The sequence below is a fragment of the Danio aesculapii genome, chromosome 4 (genome assembly GCF_903798145.1).
Source record: "Danio aesculapii chromosome 4, fDanAes4.1, whole genome shotgun sequence".
NCBI lineage: Eukaryota > Metazoa > Chordata > Actinopteri > Cypriniformes > Danionidae > Danio > Danio aesculapii.
This window is the reverse complement of record NC_079438.1, coordinates 5353975-5373092: the sequence shown is the minus strand read 5'-3', so window position 1 is coordinate 5373092 and position 19118 is coordinate 5353975. Positions and strand designations below refer to the sequence as shown.

The window sequence follows — 19118 nt, the reverse complement described above, 5'->3', positions numbered from 1 at the left end:
CAAAACTAAACAAAACTAGTCAAAAGTAGACAAATTTAGACAAAACTAAACAAACCTAGACAAAACAAAACTAAACAAAAATAGACAAAATCAGACAAAACGCATCTAGACAAAATCAGACAAAACAAATGTAGACAAAATCTGACAAAACAAAACTAGACAAAAGTAGACAAAATCAGACAAAACTAAACAAATCTAGACAAAACTAAACAAACCTAGACAAAACAAAACTAGACAAAACTAAACAAAACTAGACAAAATCAGACAAAACAAAACTAGACAAAAGTAGAAAAAATCAGACAAACAAAACTAGACAAAACAAAACTAGACAAAAGTAGACAAAATCAGACAAAAGTACACAAAATCAGACAAACGAAATTAGACAAAACTAAACAAAACTAGTCAAAAGTAGACAAATTTAGACAAAACTAAACAAACCTAGACAAAACAAAACTAAACAAAAATATACAAAATCAGACAAAACACATCTAGACAAAATCAGACAAAACAAATGTAGACAAAATCTGACAAAACAAAACTAGACAAAAGTAGACAAAATCGGACAAAACTAAACAAATCTAGACAAAACTAAACAAACCTAGACAAAACAAAACTGGACAAAACTAAACAAAAATAGACAAAATCAGACAAAACTAGACAAAGGTAGACAAAATCTGACAAAACAAAATTAGACAAAATCAGACAAAACAAAACTAGACAAAAGTAGACAAAATGAAATTAGACAAAACTAAACAAAACTAGACAAAAGTAGACAAAATCGGACAATACTAGACAAAACTAATCAAATCTAGACAAAACTAAACAAACCTAGACAAAACAAAACTAGACAAAACTAAACAAAAATAGACAAAATCAGACAAAACAAAAGTAGACAAAATCAGACAAAACAAAAGTAGACAAAATCTGACAAAAGTAGACAAAATCAGACAAAACAAAATTAGACAAACTAAACAAAACTAGACAAAAGTAGACAAAATCAGGCAAAACACATCTAGACAAAATCAGACAAAACAAAAGTAGACAAAATCAGACAAAACAAAACTAGACAAAAGTAGACAAAATCTGACAAACAAAACTAGACAAAACAAAACTAGACAAATGTAAATAAAATCAGACAAAGTAGACAAAATCAGACTAAATTAAATTAGACAAAACTAAACAAAACTAAACAAAAGTAGACAAAATCGGACAAAACTAGACAAAACTAAACAAATCTAGACAAAACTAAACAAACCTAGACAAAACAAAACTAGACAAAACTAAACAAAACTAGACAAAATCAGACAAAACTAAACTAGAAAAAAAGTAGAAAAAAAATCAGACAAACAAAACTAGACAAAACAAAACTAGACAAAAGTAGACAAAATCAGACAAAAGTAGACAAAATCAGACAAACGAAATTAGACAAAACTAAACAAAAATATACAAAATCAGACAAAACACATCTAGACAAAATCAGACAAAACAAAAGTAGAAAAAAGTAGATAAAATCAGTCAAACAAAACTAGACAAAACAAAACTAGACAAAAGTAGATAAAATCAGACGAAAGTAGACAAAATCAGACAAAATTAAATTAGACAAAACTAAACAAAACCAAACAAAAGTAGACAAAATCGGACAAAACTAGACAAAACTAAACAAATCTAGACAAAACTAAACAAACCTAGACAAAATCAGACAAAACAAAACTAGACAAAAGTAGAAAAAATCAGAAAAACAAAACTAGACAAAACAAAACTAGACAAAAGTAGACAAAATCAGACAAAAGTACACAAAATCAGACAAACGAAATTAGACAAAACTAAACAAAACTAGTCAAAAGTAGACAAATTTAGACAAAACTAAACAAACCTAGACAAAACAAAACTAGACAAAACAAAATCAGACAAAACACATCTAGACAAAATCAGACAAAACAAATGTAGACAAAATCTGACAAAACAAAACTAGACAAAAGTAGACAAAATCAGACAAAACTAAACAAATCTAGACAAAACTAAACAAACCTAGGCAAAACAAAACTAGACAAAACAAAACTAGACAAAAGTAGACAAAATCAGACAAAACAAAACTAGACAAAAGTAGAAAAAATCGGACAAACAAAACTAGACAAAACAAAACTAGACAAAAGTAGACAAAATCAGACAAAAGTACACAAAATCAGACAAACGAAATTAGACAAAACTAAACAAAACTAGTCAAAAGTAGACAAATTTAGACAAAACTAAACAAACCTAGACAAAACAAAACAAAACAAAAATATACAAAATCAGACAAAACACATCTAGACAAAATCAGACAAAACAAATGTAGACAAAATCTGACAAAACAAAACTAGACAAAAGTAGACAAAATCGGACAAAACTAAACAAATCTAGACAAAACTAAACAAACCTAGACAAAACAAAACTGGACAAAACTAAACAAAAATAGACAAAATCAGACAAAACTAGACAAAGGTAGACAAAATCTGACAAAACAAAATTAGACAAAATCAGACAAAACAAAACTAGACAAAAGTAGACAAAATGAAATTAGACAAAACTAAACAAAACTAGACAAAAGTAGACAAAATCGGACAAAACTAGACAAAACTAATCAAATCTAGACAAAACTAAACAAACCTAGACAAAACAAAACTAGACAAAACTAAACAAAAATAGACAAAATCAGACAAAACAAAATTAGACAAACTAAACAAAACTAGACAAAAGTAGACAAAATCAGACAAAACTAAACAAATCTAGACAAAACTAAACAAACCTAGGCAAAACAAAACTAGACAAAACTAAACAAAACTAGACAAAATCAGACAAAACAAAACTAGACAAAAGTAGAAAAAATCGGACAAACAAAACTAGACAAAACAAAACTAGACAAAAGTAGACAAAATCAGACAAAAGTACACAAAATCAGACAAACGAAATTAGACAAAACTAAACAAAACTAGTCAAAAGTAGACAAATTTAGACAAAACTAAACAAACCTAGACAAAACAAAACAAAACAAAAATATACAAAATCAGACAAAACACATCTAGACAAAATCAGACAAAACAAATGTAGACAAAATCTGACAAAACAAAACTAGACAAAAGTAGACAAAATCGGACAAAACTAAACAAATCTAGACAAAACTAAACAAACCTAGACAAAACAAAACTAGACAAAACTAAACAAAAATAGACAAAATCAGACAAAACTAGACAAAGGTAGACAAAATCAGACAAAACAAAAGTAGACAAAATCAGACAAAACAAAACTAGACAAAAGTAGACAAAATGAAATTACACAAAACTAAACAAAACTAGACAAAAGTAGACAAAATCGGACAAAACTAGACAAAACTAAACGAATCCAGACAAAACAAAACAAACCTAGACAAAACAAAACTAGACAAAACTAAACAAAAATAGACAAAATCAGACAAAACAAAATTAGACAAACTAAACAAAACTAGACAAAAGTAGACAAAATCAGGCAAAACACATCTAGACAAAATCTGACAAAACAAAAGTAGACAAAATCAGACAAAACAAAACTAGACAAAAGTAGACAAAATCTGACAAACAAAACTAGACAAAACAAAACTAGACAAATGTAAATAAAATCAGACAAAGTAGACAAAATCAGACTAAATTAAATTAGACAAAACTAAACAAAAGTAGACAAAATCGGACAAAACTAGACAAAACTAAGCAAATCTAGACAAAACTAAACAAACCTAGACAAAACAAAACTAGACAAAACTAAACAAAACTAGACAAAATCAGACAAAACTAAACTAGAAAAAAAGTAGAAAAAAATCAGACAAACAAAACTAGACAAAACAAAACTAGACAAAAGTAGACAAAATCAGACAAAAGTAGACAAAATCAGACAAACGAAATTAGACAAAACTAAACAAAAATATACAAAATCAGACAAAACACATCTAGACAAAATCAGACAAAACAAAAGTAGACAAAATCTGACAAAACAAAACTAGACAAAAGTAGACAAAATCAGTCAAACAAAACTAGACAAAACAAAACTAGACAAAATTAGATAAAATCAGACAAAAGTAGACAAAATTAAATTAGACAAAACTAAACAAAAGTAGACAAAATCGGAAAAAAACTAGACAAAACTAAACAAAACTAGACAAAACTAAACAATCCTAGACAAAACAAAACTAGACAAAACTAAACAAAAACCTAGACAAAACTAAACAAAACTAGACAAATCAGACAAAACAAAAGTAGAAAAAATCAGACAAACAAAACTAGACAAAACAAAACCAGACAAAAGTAGACAAAATCTGACAAACAAAACTAGACAAAACAAAACTAGATAAAATCAGACAAAAGTAGACAAAATCAGACAAAATGAAATTAGACAAAACTAAACAAAACTAGACAAAATCAGACAAAACTAGACAAAACTAAACAAATCTAGACAAAACTAAACAAACCTAGACAAAACAAAACTATACAAAACTAGACAAAAGTAGACAAAATCAGACAAACAAACCTAGACAAAACAAAAGTAGACAAAAGCAGACAAAACTAGACAAAAGTAGACGAAATCAGACAAAACTAAACAAACATAGACAAAACAAAACTAGACAAAGGTAGATAAAATCAGACAAAACAAAACTAGACAAAATCAGACAAGACAAAAGTAGACAAAATCAGACAAAACACATCTAGACAAAATCTGACAAAACAAAAGTAGACAAAATCTGACAAAACAAAACTAGTCAAAAGTAGACAAAATCAGACAAACAAAACTAGACAAAACAAAACTAGACAAAGGTAGACAAACTCAGACAAAACTAGACAAAATCAGACAAAATGAAATTAGACAAAACTAAACAAAACTAGACAAAAGTAGACAAAATCGGACAAAACTAGACAAAGCTAAACAAACCTAGACAAAACAAAACTAGACAAAACTAAACAAAAATCGACAAAATCAGACAAAACAAAAGTAGGAAAAATCAGACAAACAAAACTAGACAAAACAAAACCAGACAAAAGTAGACAAAATCTGACAAACAAAACTAGACAAAACAAAACTAGACAAAATCAGACAAAAGTAGACAAAATCAGACAAAATGAAATTATACAAAACTAGACAAAATCAGACAAAACTAGACAAAACTAAACAAATCTAGACAAAACTAAACAAACCTAGACAAAACAAAACTAGACAAAACTATACAAAGCTAGACAAAACAAAAGTAGACAAAATCTGACAAAACAAAACTAGACAAAAGTAGACAAAATCAGACAAACAAACCTAGACAAAACAAAACTAGACAAAAGTAGACAAAAGCAGACAAAACTAGACAAAAGTAGACAAAATCAGACAAAACTAGACAAAGGTAGATAAAATCAGACAAAACAAAATTAGACAAAATTGGACAAAACTAAACAAATCTAGACAAAACTAAACAAACATAGACAAAACAAAACTAGACAAAGGTAGATAAAAATCAGACAAAACAAAACTAGACAAAAATAGACAAAATCAGACAAGACAAAAGTAGACAAAATCAGACAAAACACATCTAGACAAAATCTGACAAAACAAAAGTAGACAAAATCTGACAAAACAAAACTAGTCAAAAGTAGACAAAATCAGACAAACAAAACTAGACAAAACAAAACTAGACAAAGGTAGACAAAATCAAACAAAAGTAGACAAAATCAGACAAAATGAAATTAGACAAAACTAAACAAAAGTAGACAAAATCTGACAAAACTAGACAAAACTAAACAAATCTAGACAAAGCTAAACAAACCTAGACAAAACAAAACTAAACAAAACTAAACAAAAATCGACAAAATCAGACAAAACAAAAGTAGACAAAATCGGACTAAACAAAAGTAGACAAAACTAAACCAAACTAGACAAAACTGAACAAAATGAGACAAAACACATCTAGACAAAAGTAGACAAAATCAGACAAAACAAAACTTGACAAAAGAAGACAAAATCAGACAAAAGTAGACAAAATCAGACAAAACAAAAGTAGACTAAATCAAACAAAAGTTGACAAAAACAGACAAAACAAAACTAGACAAAATCAGACAAAACAAAACTAGACAAAATCTGACAAAACTAGACAAAACTAAACAAATCTAGACAAAACAAAACTAAACAGAAATAGACAAAATGAGACAAAACTAAACAAAATGAGACAAAACTAAACAAAACTAGACAAGGGTAGATAAAATCAGACAAAACAAAACTAGACAAAAAAAAGACAAAATCAGACAAAATGAAATTAGACAAAACTAAACAAAACTAGACAAAAGTAGACAAAATCAGACAAAACTAGACAAAACTAAACAAATCTAGACAAAGCTAAACAAACCTAGACAAAACAAAACTAGACAAAACTAAACAAAACTAGACAAAATCAGACAAAACAAAACTAGACAAAACAAAACTAGACAAAAGTAGACAAAATCAGACAAAAGTAGACAAAATCAGACAAACGAAATTAGACAAAACTAAACAAAATTAGACAAAAGTAGACAAAATCGGACAAAACTAAACAAACCTAGACAAAACAAAACTAAACAAAAATATACAAAATCAGAAAAAACACATCTAGACAAAATCAGACAAAACAAAAGTAGACAAAATCTAACAAAACAAAACTAGACAAAAGTAGACAAAATCAGTCAAACAAAACTAGACAAAACAAAACTAGACAAAAGTAGACAAAAGTAGACAAAATCGGACAAAACTAGACAAAACTAAACAAATCTAGACAAAACTAAACAAATCTAGACAAAACAAAACTATACAAAATCAGACAAAACCAAAGTAGACAAAATCTGACAAAACAAAAATAGACAAAAGTAGACAGAATCAGACAAACAAAACTAGACAAAACAAAACTAGACAAAAGTAGACAAAAATCGGACAAAACTAAACAAATCTAGACAAAACTAAACAAACCTAGACAAAACAAAACTAGACAAAACTAAACAAAAATAGACAAAATCTGAAAAAACTAAACAAAACTAGACAAAGGTAGAAAAAAATCAGACAAAACAAAACTAGACAAAATCATACAAAACAAAACTACACAAAAGTAGACAAAATCAGACAAAACACATCTAGACAAAATCAGACAAAACAAAACTAGACAAAACAAAAGTAGACAAAACCAGACAAAATGAAATTAGACAAAACTAGACAAAAGTAAACAAAATCGGACAAAACTAAACAAATCTAGACAAAACTAAACAAACCTAGACAAAACTAGACAAATCAGACAAAACAAAAGTAGAAAAAATCAGACAAACAAAACTATACAAAACAAAACCAGACAAAAGTAGACAAAATCTGACAAACAAAACTAGACAAAACAAAACTAGATAAAATCAGACAAAAGTAGACAAAATCAGACAAAATGAAATTAGACAAAACTAAACAAAACTAGACAAAATCAGACAAAACTAGACAAAACTAAACAAATCTAGACAAAACTAAACAAACCTAGACAAAACTAGACAAAACTATACAAAACTAGACAAAAGTAGACAAAATCAGACAAACAAACCTAGACAAAACAAAACTAGACAAAAGTAGACAAAAGCAGACAAAACTAGACAAAAGTAGACGAAATCAGACAAAACTAAACAAAACTAGACAAAACTAAACAAACATAGACAAAACAAAACTAGACAAAGGTAGATAAAATCAGACAAAACAAAACTAGACAAAATCAGACAAGACAAAAGTAGACAAAATCAGACAAAACACATCTAGACAAAATCTGACAAAACAAAAGTAGACAAAATCTGACAAAACAAAACTAGTCAAAAGTAGACAAAATCAGACAAACAAAACTAGACAAAACAAAACTAGACAAAGGTAGACAAACTCAGACAAAACTAGACAAAATCAGACAAAATGAAATTAGACAAAACTAAACAAAACTAGACAAAAGTAGACAAAATCGGACAAAACTAGACAAAGCTAAACAAACCTTGACAAAACAAAACTAGACAAAACTAAACAAAAATCGACAAAATCAGACAAAACAAAAGTAGAAAAAATCAGACAAACAAAACTAGACAAAACAAAACCAGACAAAAGTAGACAAAATCTGACAAACAAAACTAGACAAAACAAAACTAGACAAAATCAGACAAAAGTAGACAAAATCAGACAAAATGAAATTAGACAGAACTAAACAAAACTAGACAAAATCAGACAAAACTAGACAAAACTAAACAAATCTAGACAAAACTAAACAAACCTAGACAAAACAAAACTAGACAAAACTATACAAAACTAGACAAAATCAGACAAAACAAAAGTAGACAAATCTCTGACAAAACAAAACTAGACAAAAGTAGACAAAATCAGACAAACAAACCTAGACAAAACAAAACTAGACAAAAGTAGACAAAAGCAGACAAAACTAGACAAAAGTAGACGAAATCAGACAAAACTAAACAAAACTAGACAAAGGTAGATAAAATCAGACAAAACAAAATTAGACAAAATTGGACAAAACTAAACAAATCTAGACAAAACTAAACAAACATAGACAAAACAAAACTAGACAAAGGTAGATAAAATCAGACAAAACAAAACTAGACAAAAATAGACCAAATGAGACAAGACAAAAGTAGACAAAATCAGACAAAACACATCTAGACAAAATCTGACAAAACAAAAGTAGACAAAATCTGACAAAACAAAACTAGTCAAAAGTAGACAAAATCAGACAAACAAAACTAGACAAAACAAAACTAGACAAAGGTAGACAAAATCAGACAAAAGTAGACAAAATCAGACAAAATGAAATTAGACAAAACTAAACAAAACTAGACAAAAGTAGACAAAATCGGACAAAACTAGACAAAACTAAACAAATCTAGACAAAGCTAAACAAACCTAGACAAAACAAAACTAGACAAAACTAAACAAAAATCGACAAAATCAGACAAAACAAAAGTAGACAAAATCGGACTAAACAAAAGTAGACAAAATCTGACAAAAGTAGACAAAATCAGACAAAACTAAATTAGACAAAACTAAACCAAACTAGACAAAACTGAACAAAATGAGACAAAACACATCTAGACAAAAGTAGACAAAATCAGACAAAACAAAACTTGACAAAAGAAGACAAAATCAGACAAAAGTAGACAAAATCAGACAAAACAAAAGTAGACTAAATCAAACAAAAGTTGACAAAAACAGACAAAACAAAACTAGACAAAATCAGACAAAACAAAACTAGACAAAACTAGACAAAATCGGACAAAACTAGACAAAACTAAACAAATCTAGACAAAACAAAACTAAACAGAAATAGACAAAATGAGACAAAACTAAACAAAATGAGACAAAACTAAACAAAACTAGACAAGGGTAGATAAAATCAGACAAAACAAAACTAGACAAAAAAAAGACAAAGTCAGACAAAATGAAATTAGACAAAACTAAACAAAACTAGACAAAAGTAGACAAAATCAGACAAAACTAGACAAAACTAAACAAATCTAGACAAAGCTAAACAAACCTAGACAAAACAAAACTAGACAAAGGTAGATAAAATCAGACAAAACAAAACTAGACAAAAATAGACAAAATCAGACAAGACAAAAGTAGACAAAATCAGACAAAACACATCTAGACAAAATCTGACAAAACAAAAGTAGACAAAATCTGACAAAACAAAACTAGTCAAAAGTAGACAAAATCAGACAAACAAAACTAGACAAAACAAAACTAGACAAAGGTAGACAAAATCAGACAAAAGTAGACAAAATCAGACAAAATGAAATTAGACAAAACTAAACAAAACTAGACAAAATTAGACAAAATCGGACAAAACTAGACAAAACTAAACAAATCTAGACAAAACTAAACAAACCTAGACAAAACAAAACTAGACAAAACTAAACAAAAATCGACAAAATCAGACAAAACAAAAGTGAATGAACAAAAAAATGAACAGTTAATTGATTTATGATGTAAATGTGTTAATAACCCCACTATGAATCATATATTAAGTATTATTAAGCATTAGCAAATAATTTATTCATAATTTGTTAAGCATTAACTCTATGTTAATGGATGTTAGTAAGCCGTTTATAAATACAGCATGTATAATGTGCAAAATGATTGTTTTTATACTTTGGTAATGATTTATTTTACTTTACTAAATGACGTATTGCATTATCTACAAACCAGTTACTTAAGAATAGTTGGTGTTTTTTTTCAACATCAAGATTAAGACATTTGTTTTTTTAATTTACATTTACATACATTATTACTTAGTCATATTGTAATAGTTACTTTGTATGTTAATAAGTGTTTTATTACCTTCAGAAGGTCACAAAACTGGATGAAGTTGAGTTAGTAAAGCAATTATTAACATACAAATTAGTTTATTAATCATATAATTATGCCTTTTGAATGATCTAAAAAAGCTATTTTTAAATAACTTGTTTGTTAATAATGCAATACTGAATTTAGTAATGAAAAATGAATTATTAAGAAAGTATGAAAACACAATCATTAGGCACACTACACACGTGGTTATAAGTCAAGAATATAGCATATGTAGCTGTATTTATAAACCGCTTACTAATGTCTATTAGGGTTGAGTTAATGCTTAACAAATAATAAATTCACTATTGCTAATGCTTAATAAATGGTCCATAGTGTGTAATGTTGCCTTACCTATTATAAACCAATGTGGGTTATTTTAAAGAGCCCATATTATGGGTTTTTGAAAATGCCCTTCCATGTAGTGTGTCACACAGCTCTAAGTGAAGTGAAATATCCAGCTAAGGCTTAAATCTGTAAGTGTACAGTGTTTAAAATTATTGACTCATCTATAAAAGAGTCGACTCATAGTGCTTCAAACGAGTCGTCTTGATAACGAGTCATTAGCTGTTTCGCGATGACGCGGCTACGAAACACAAGCCTCGCCAGTAGTTACGCACGCAAACCCGGGAGATTCACACACACACAGACGCCGCCGGTCAAATGAAGTCACGCTGTGCTCAGATGGATAATATTGACAGTCTCTACCCAAAGATGAAACTGTGAAGAGTCAGTGGTTGAGGTTTATTCACTAGTTTAAGTAAGTGCGATTAAAATTGTTGCCTCCTTTACTCTAGCTTGCAAATTATGTATTTATTGTGTTTTGTTACTTGTTAACCTGATACAGTACACGCGGTTACTCTTTATATTCTCTTATCACATGTAAGCCACGTTAAAAACGCGACGCGTTCCGCTTTGTTTACGGATTTAACGTTAAATGCTTTTGTGAGCTCGCATTCCACTGCCGTTTGTCATTGCTATGGCCATCGTAAGCTAGGAGACAGGAGACTCGTGTCGATCTCCCTAGTTCTGAGGAGGAGCGTGATGTGTGTGTGTTTGTGTTTGTGTGTGTGTGTAAGAAAAAGAGCAGGTCGAGTGTGTGACGGCTAGGAGACAGGAGACGCGTGTCGCTCTCCCTAGTTCTTCTGAGGAGCATAATGTGCGTGCACGTGCGTGTGTGTGTGTGTGAGAGAGAGAGAAAAAGAGCAGGTAGAGTGTGTGACGGCTAGGAGACTCGCGTCGATCTCTCCAGTTCTTCTGAGGAGGATTGTGTGTGTGTGTGAAAAAAGCCTTACACTATGAAGCGTGTATGCACTGTGACTACTTTTATATTGTTGATTAGCAGCTGGGCATTTCACTCTGTCTCGCGCTGAAGCCTGTCACTGTCGACCAATCGCAGCAGGCTGTTATTGGTCCAATCAGCGCAGATTAGCTTCGCGCTGAGGAAGGGGTTGGGAACAAATGAATCGCTGAACGATTCATATGGGAGTCGTTGGGATAATTAGGTAAAAATAAATGCAGATTATAAGACCATGACAGTGTTTTTTGACCTTGCATGCATATTAGACTGTTGTTGGAGACCCTTACAACCTACATATGACCCTATTTCATGTATAATATGGGCTCTTTAAGGTTGGTAACCATAATGCGATGCTGTAAAATGTACCTGTTGAAACTTTTTAAAAAGTCAATACATTTAGTTGAATGCTGTTGAAGAATGTACATTACATCTTGGATGAACTGAGGGTTTATAAAAAAAATATATAAACATTTTTGTTGTAATTATTTTCCGTCACACTACACAATGAATGACATGAACACATTTAATTTTTGCACTTTGGGTAAAGGTGGTTTTGTTATTTTTAGTGTTTTCATTAATAAAATTATAAGTTTCCTAACTGGTTTCTTGCATTTAATTACAAGTTTTTGGCTGTTTTTTGCAGTCTTGCACCAGCATTGAAGGCCATCTCAGTGAGAGGAAGGGCCACCAGCCATATCTACTAGGATAGGGGAGGATCGACTATTTCTATGTGGTTATGGACAAACATCTCATCCTATGTGCAGCTCCTTGAGTGCTGTTGATGAACTCTTTAAAGACTATGTGTTCAACTTGACGTACGAGGAAGCACTTGTCATCATATTTACCTTTCTCCAAACTACGGTCTACAATATCGATGTGGCCTACCAGTGAGTCACCCAGGGTAAAGGAACTGCATGCAAAGCTTTTACACTAAATGTTTCTTTTACAATAAAGTGTGTCTGTTGTCAAAGCTGGCAAGCAAGCAGCACCTCATTAAGACACTTACCATTTTTGACACTGAAAATGCTGTACATTTCATATTGGTTTAACTGTGCGTTTAGGATGCATTGTTAAAAATAAAAGTTTAAACTGGTACACTGTTCTGACAATTTTTTTTAAATGATCAATGCAAACTGTCCTGTAATGCAATGAACAATCTATATAACTAAAAATACATTTAAATATCAACCTAGGTATGTATGAGCACTATATTATTAGTGTTAAGAAGAACACTCTTAGTGTTAAGCTATTAACACTGTGAGTGTAGTTTTAACATTTACTTTATGCAAATAGGGAAAGGGAGTGGAAAACACAGAGTTAAAGTTAACACTAGCAGTGCTTTTTTTAACACTATGCAAGTGTAAAAAAATGTACTCTTTTTCAAGTGTAAATTTAACTCAATTCAGTGTGGACCTATATAAACACTAAAGAAGTGTTAATTTTCACACTTTGAGAGTGAAATTAACACTTCAAAATTTGCTGTGTAAGCACAGCGTTGTGCTAGAGAAAGGATTAACTTTTGGGACTTGAATGGATGTTCTTACAGAAAAGATGAAGATAAAGGTTGTTATAAGGAGCTTTATCAGTAGCTCTGATCAGTGCCCCAGAGTTAGGGCTGATTTATACCTCTGCGTCAAGCGCACGCGTATGCTACGGCGCAGCCTACACGTGGTTGCATAGCACCTCGCTGTGGCCGTGGGCGACATTGACGCGCACCTCTCAAAAAATGTAACGCGTACGCGTAGCGCAAGCTCTGAGATTGGTCGGCTTGGTAACGCTGACGAGTGTGGGCGGAGGTGAGAGCCGCACGAGCGCGAAGCAGCGGGTGTTTACAAGTGTGGAGTCCCATGAAGGAGCTCCGGATGGAGACTGTTGTTTTGTGTTTACCTTTTCATTAAAGTTGTTGCACGTCCACTGGTTCCTGCCTTAAAATGAGCGAATTTGAGCCACTTGCACATTAAGGAAGCGTTCAGAAAAAAACAAAACACCAGCGAAGAAACTCAACACAGAGAAACATAAACACCTACTGCCAGCTAGCTTTTCGGAAGTGTATTGCAGAGCAACAGAAACAGTGCGCAGAAGTATAAGTGCACGGCTACGCGCAAGGCTTGCGCCGTGGATCACGCTGATCACTTGACACAGAAGTATAAACCAGGCTTTATTGTTCAACATTAACTGCAACAAGTTTCTTCTGGTTTTGTTGGAGAGAAACTAGACAGAATGCCTGAGTCTAAAAACGGCAGCATAGCTGACCTTGGATTTCTGTCAAAATATGGTTTCAGTGCCCTTGCATTCTTCATTACCTTACCCCAATCCCTGTACAGCCCAATAAATACATCCCAATCTCAACCCTTTTCTCTGTCGTTCAGCGTTGTGACTCCGCCCCCTTTACCAGATTACCCACAATTCTCTTCTCCCAGATTCACATAAGTAGTGCATACTTTTCTTTAAGTAAAAATGAAACAATGTATAAGTAATTATTTTTGGAAAAATCAATAACCTGTTCTGCAGACACAGCATGCACTCATTGGTGCCAGAGGGCTGATTGCTGGCAGTTTAAAGTTTGATGCCACCGTGTCGTTGCATGTCCAGATTGGTACACAGAAGAGTTCGTAGCTCTTATAGCTATTCTTTCGCAGAGGCAATATCATAGCCTATGAGGTCTATCCGAGGCGTGATCATTGCTGGTTGAAAACTTTACCCAATACCTCGCTGAGATGACTTGAAATACAGTCAGCTCTGGCAATTTTTGTCAGCCTCTTAGTAGGCTTAATGTTCTGTTGAAAAGGATAGCTGTGCTCCTGTTTCTTTAGCATGTTGCAACTTTCGTTGAGCTCCTAAACATGCTGCAGGCTGGATTAACCTGTACCATAACATTCTTTAGAATGCGAGCAAAGTGCGTGTAAGAAACCTTCCATGGAAGCACCAGGCTCTCTAAAATACTAAAGCAATTGAACGACGAGAGTGGGATTGGAACCCACACAAGCAGAGCACAGTGGATTAGCGGTCCATCCCTGCCGGAGGCTGGATTAACTTCTACCATAACATCCTTCAAAACGCTAAGAGGGTGCGAGTAAAACACCTTCCACGGAAGCACGGGGCTCTCTCAAACACCATAGCAAATGGTCAACGAGGATGGGATTCAAACCCACACAGGCAGTGCACAATGGATTAGAAGTGCATCACCCTAACTACTCGGCCACCTCATCACGTATGCGCCTACTTCTTTGATGGAGGCTGGACTGCGGCACGTATTTGTTTCTGCAATTCTGTATGTTTCTGCAATTATGTTCGGTAAGATGACTTTCAATTTTGCCATAACATGCTTCGAAGCACGAAGATGGTGCGAGTAAGATAACTTCCCCGGAAGCACCGGTCTCTCTTAAATGAACGACGAGGATGGGATTCGAACCCATGCGTGCAGAGCACAATGGATTAGCAGTCCATCGCCTTAACCACTCGGCCACCTCGTCATGCATGTAGCCGCTTTCCTGATGGGGGCTGGACTTTGGCATAAATGTATGTATTTGCAGCTACTTTCGATACAGATGACATAAAATTTTGCAGCAACTTCCTTCAAAACGCTAAGAGGGTGCGAGTAATACACCTGCCACTGAATCACCGGGATCTCTCAAATGCCAGTGCATTTGAGCGACGAGGATGGGATTCGAACCCACGCGTGCAAAGCACAATGGATTAGCAGTCCATCGCCTTAACCACTCGGCCACCTCGTCACATATGCTGCCACTTTCCTGATGGAGGCTGGACTGGGGCACATATGTGGTCATGTATGTTTTTGCAACTGTTTTCGGTAAGATGACACTCAATTTTGCCATAACATGCTTCGAAGCACGAAGAGGGTGCAAGTAAGTTACCTTCCACGTAAACACCAGGTTCCTTAAACGAATGACCAGGCTGGAATTCGACTCAAACATGCAAAGCACAACGGATTAGCAGTCCATCGCCTTAACCACTCAGCCACCTCGCCGCGCACATAGGTGCTCTCCTAATGGAGACTGGACTATGGCAAATAAATATGTTTTTGCAGCTATTTTCGCTAAATATCACATACAGCTTTGCCATAAACATCCTTTAAGACGCTGAGAGGTGCAAGTAAGAAACCTTAGACAGAAGCAGTTGTCTCTCTCAAAACAGTGAAACTATGAGGATGGGATTTAAACCAGAACTTGCAGAGTACAACATACTAACCTAAGCACTCGGCCACCTCGTCACGTGTAAGCACAGCACAAGTGCAAGCTCTGAGATTGGTCGGCTTGGTAGCGCTGACAAGTGTGGGCGGAGGTGAGAGCCGCTCGAGCGTGAAGCAGCGGGTGTTTACAAGTGTGGAGTCCCATGAAGGAGCTCCGGATGGAGACTGTTGTTTTGTGTTAACCTTTTCATTAAAGTTGTTGCACGTCCACTGGTTCCTGCCTCAAAATGAGCGAATTTGAGCCACTTGCACATTAAGGAAGCGGTCAGAAAAAAACAAAACACCAGCGAAGAAACTCAACACAGAGAAACATAAACACCTACTGCCAGCTAGCGTTTCGGAAGTGTATTGCAGAGCAACAGAAACAGTGCGCAGAAGTATAAGTGCATGGCTACGCGCAAGGCTTGCGCCGTGGATCACGCTGATCACTTGACACAGAAGTATAAACCAGGCTTTATTGTTCAACATTAACTGCAACAAGTTTCTTCTGGTTTTGTTGGAGAGAAACTAGACAGAATGCCTGAGTCTAAAAACGGCAGCATAGCTGACCTTGGATTTCTGTCAAAATATGGTTTCAGTGCCCTTGCATTCTTCATTACCTTACCCCAATCCCTGTACAGCCCAATAAATACATCCCAATCTCAACCCTTTTCTCTGCCGTTCAGCGTTGTGACTCCGCCCCCTTTACCAGATTACCCACAATTCTCTTCTCCCAGATTCACATAAGTAGTGTATACTTTTCTTTAAGTAAAAATGAAACAATGTATAAGTAATTATTTTTGGACAAATCAATAACCTGTTCTGCAGACACAGCATGCACTCATTGGTGCCAGAGGGCTGATTGCTGGCAGTTTAAAGTTTGATGCCACCTTGTCGTTGCATGTCCAGATTGGTACACAGAAGAGTTCGTAGCTCTTATAGCTATTCTTTGCAGAGGCAATATCGTAGCCTATGAGGTCTATCCGAGGCGTGATCACTGCTGGTTGAAAACTTTACCCAATACCTCGCTGGGATGACTTGAAATACAGTCAGCTCTGGCAATTTTTGTCAGCCTCTTAGTAGGCTTAATGTTCTGTTGAAAAGGATAGTTGTGCTCCTGTTTCTTTAGCATGTTGCAACTTTCGTTGAGCTCCTAAACATGCTGCAGGCTGGATTAACCTGTACCATAACATTCTTCAGAGTGCGTGTAAGAAACCTTCCATGGAAGCACCAGGCTCTCTAAAATACTAAAGCAATTGAACGACGAGAGTGGGATTCGAACCCACACAAGCAGAGCACAGTGGATTAGCGGTCCATCCCTGCCGGAGGCTGGATTAACTTCTACCATAACATCCTTCAAAACGCTAAGAGGGTGCGAGTAAAACACCTTCCACGGAAGCACGGGGCTCTCTCAAACACCATAGCAAATGGTCAACGAGGATGGGATTCAAACCCACACAGGCAGTGCACAATGGATTAGATGAAGTGCATCACCCTAACTACTCGGCCACCTCATCACGTATGCGCCTACTTCTTTGATGGAGGCTGGACTGCGGCACATATTTGTTTCTGCATGTTTCTGCAATTATGTTCGGTAAGATGACTTTCAATTTTGCCATAACATGCTTCGAAGCACGAAAATGGTGCGAGTAAGATAACTTCCCCGGAAGCACCGGGCTCTCTTTAATGAACAACGAGGATGGGATTCGAACCCATGCGTGCAGAGCACAATGGATTAGCAGTCCATCGCCTTAACCACTCGGCCACCTCGTCATGCATGTAGCCGCTTTCCTGATGGGGGCTGGACTTTGGCATAAATGTATGTATTTGCAGCTACTTTCGATACAGATGACATTAAATTTTGCAGCAACATCCTTCAAAACGCTAAGAAGGTGCAAGTGATACACCTTCCACTGAATCACCGGGATCTCTCAAATGCCAGTGCATTTGAGCGACGAGGATGGGATTCGAACCCACGCGTGCAGAGCACAATGGATTAGCAGTCCATCACCATAACCACTCGGCCACCTCGTCACATATGCTGCCACTTTCCTGATGGAGGCTGGACTGGGGCACATATGTAGTCATGTATGTTTTTGCAACTGTTTTCGGTAAGATGACACTCAATTTTGCCATAACATGCTTCGAAGCACGAAGAGGGTGCAAGTAAGTTACCTTCCACGTAAACACCAGGCTCTCTTAAACGAATGACCAGGCTGGAATTCGACTCACACATGCAAAGCACAACGGATTAGCAGTCCATCGCCTTAACCACTCAGCCACCTCGCCGCGCACATACGTGCTCTCCTAATGGAGACTGGACTATGGCAAATACGTATGTTTTTGCAGCTATTTTCGCTAAATATCACATACAGTTTTGCCATAAACATCCTTTAAGATGCTGAGAGGTGCAAGTAAGAAACCTTAGACAGAAGCAGTTGCCTCTCTCAAAACAGTGAAACTATGAGGATGGGATTTAAACCAGAACTTGCAGAGTACAACATACTAACCTAAGCACTCGGCCACCTCCTCACGTGTAAGCACAGCGCAAGTGCAAGCTCTGAGATTGGTCGGCTTGGAAGCGCTGACGAGTGTGGGCGGAGGTAAGAGCCTCTCGAGCGTGAAGCAGCGGGTGTTTACAAGTGTGGAGTCCCTTGAAGGAGCTCCGGATGGAGACTGTTGTTTTGTGTTAACCTTTTCATTAAAGTTGTTGCACGTCCACTGGTTCCTGCCTCAAGATGAGCGAATTTGAGCCACTTGCACATTAAGGAAGCGGTCAGAAAAAAACAAAACACCAGCGAAGAAACTCAACACAGAGAAACATAAACACCTACTGCCAGCTAGCGTTTCGGAAGTGTATTGCAGAGCAACAGAAACAGTGCGCAGAAGTATAAGTGCACGGCTACGCGCAAGGCTTGCGCCGTGGATCACGCTGATCACTTGACACAGAAGTATAAACCAGGCTTTATTGTTCAACATTAACTGCAACAAGTTTCTTCTGGTTTTGTTGGAGAGAAACTAGACAGAATGCCTGAGTCTAAAAACGGCAGCATAGCTGACCTTGGATTTCTGTCAAAATATGGTTTCAGTGCCCTTGCATTCTTCATTACCTTACCCCAATCCCTGTACAGCCCAATAAATACATCCCAATCTCAACCCTTTTCTCTGCCGTTCAGCGTTGTGACTCCGCCCCCTTTACCAGATTACCCACAATTCTCTTCTCCCAGATTCACATAAGTAGTGTATACTTTTCTT

General features: G+C 34.9%; 1 protein-coding gene, 6 non-coding genes and 1 pseudogene across 7 annotated transcripts in view; 3 read left to right on the top strand and 5 right to left on the bottom strand.

Annotated features, from left to right (window-relative positions):
- The window catches only part of LOC130221935 (gastrula zinc finger protein XlCGF26.1-like), a 151600-nt gene that overhangs the window by 19202 nt on the left and 113280 nt on the right, over nucleotides 1-19118 (bottom strand). The window lies entirely within an intron of this gene.
- The window catches only part of LOC130221893 (zinc finger protein 721-like), a 461849-nt pseudogene that overhangs the window by 385225 nt on the left and 57506 nt on the right, over nucleotides 1-19118 (top strand).
- LOC130224138 (U4 spliceosomal RNA) lies at nucleotides 14302-14442 on the top strand. The gene has a single exon (XR_008837213.1). It is a non-coding gene; the product is annotated as a U4 spliceosomal RNA (small nuclear RNA).
- trnas-gcu (transfer RNA serine (anticodon GCU)) lies at nucleotides 15066-15147 on the bottom strand. Its single transcript has one exon. It is a non-coding gene; the product is annotated as a tRNA-Ser (tRNA).
- trnas-gcu (transfer RNA serine (anticodon GCU)) lies at nucleotides 15327-15408 on the bottom strand. The gene has a single exon. It is a non-coding gene; the product is annotated as a tRNA-Ser (tRNA).
- On the top strand, nucleotides 16808-16947 carry LOC130224258 (U4 spliceosomal RNA). The gene has a single exon (XR_008837325.1). It is a non-coding gene; the product is annotated as a U4 spliceosomal RNA (small nuclear RNA).
- On the bottom strand, nucleotides 17555-17636 carry trnas-gcu (transfer RNA serine (anticodon GCU)). Its single transcript has one exon. It is a non-coding gene; the product is annotated as a tRNA-Ser (tRNA).
- trnas-gcu (transfer RNA serine (anticodon GCU)) lies at nucleotides 17816-17897 on the bottom strand. Its single transcript has one exon. It is a non-coding gene; the product is annotated as a tRNA-Ser (tRNA).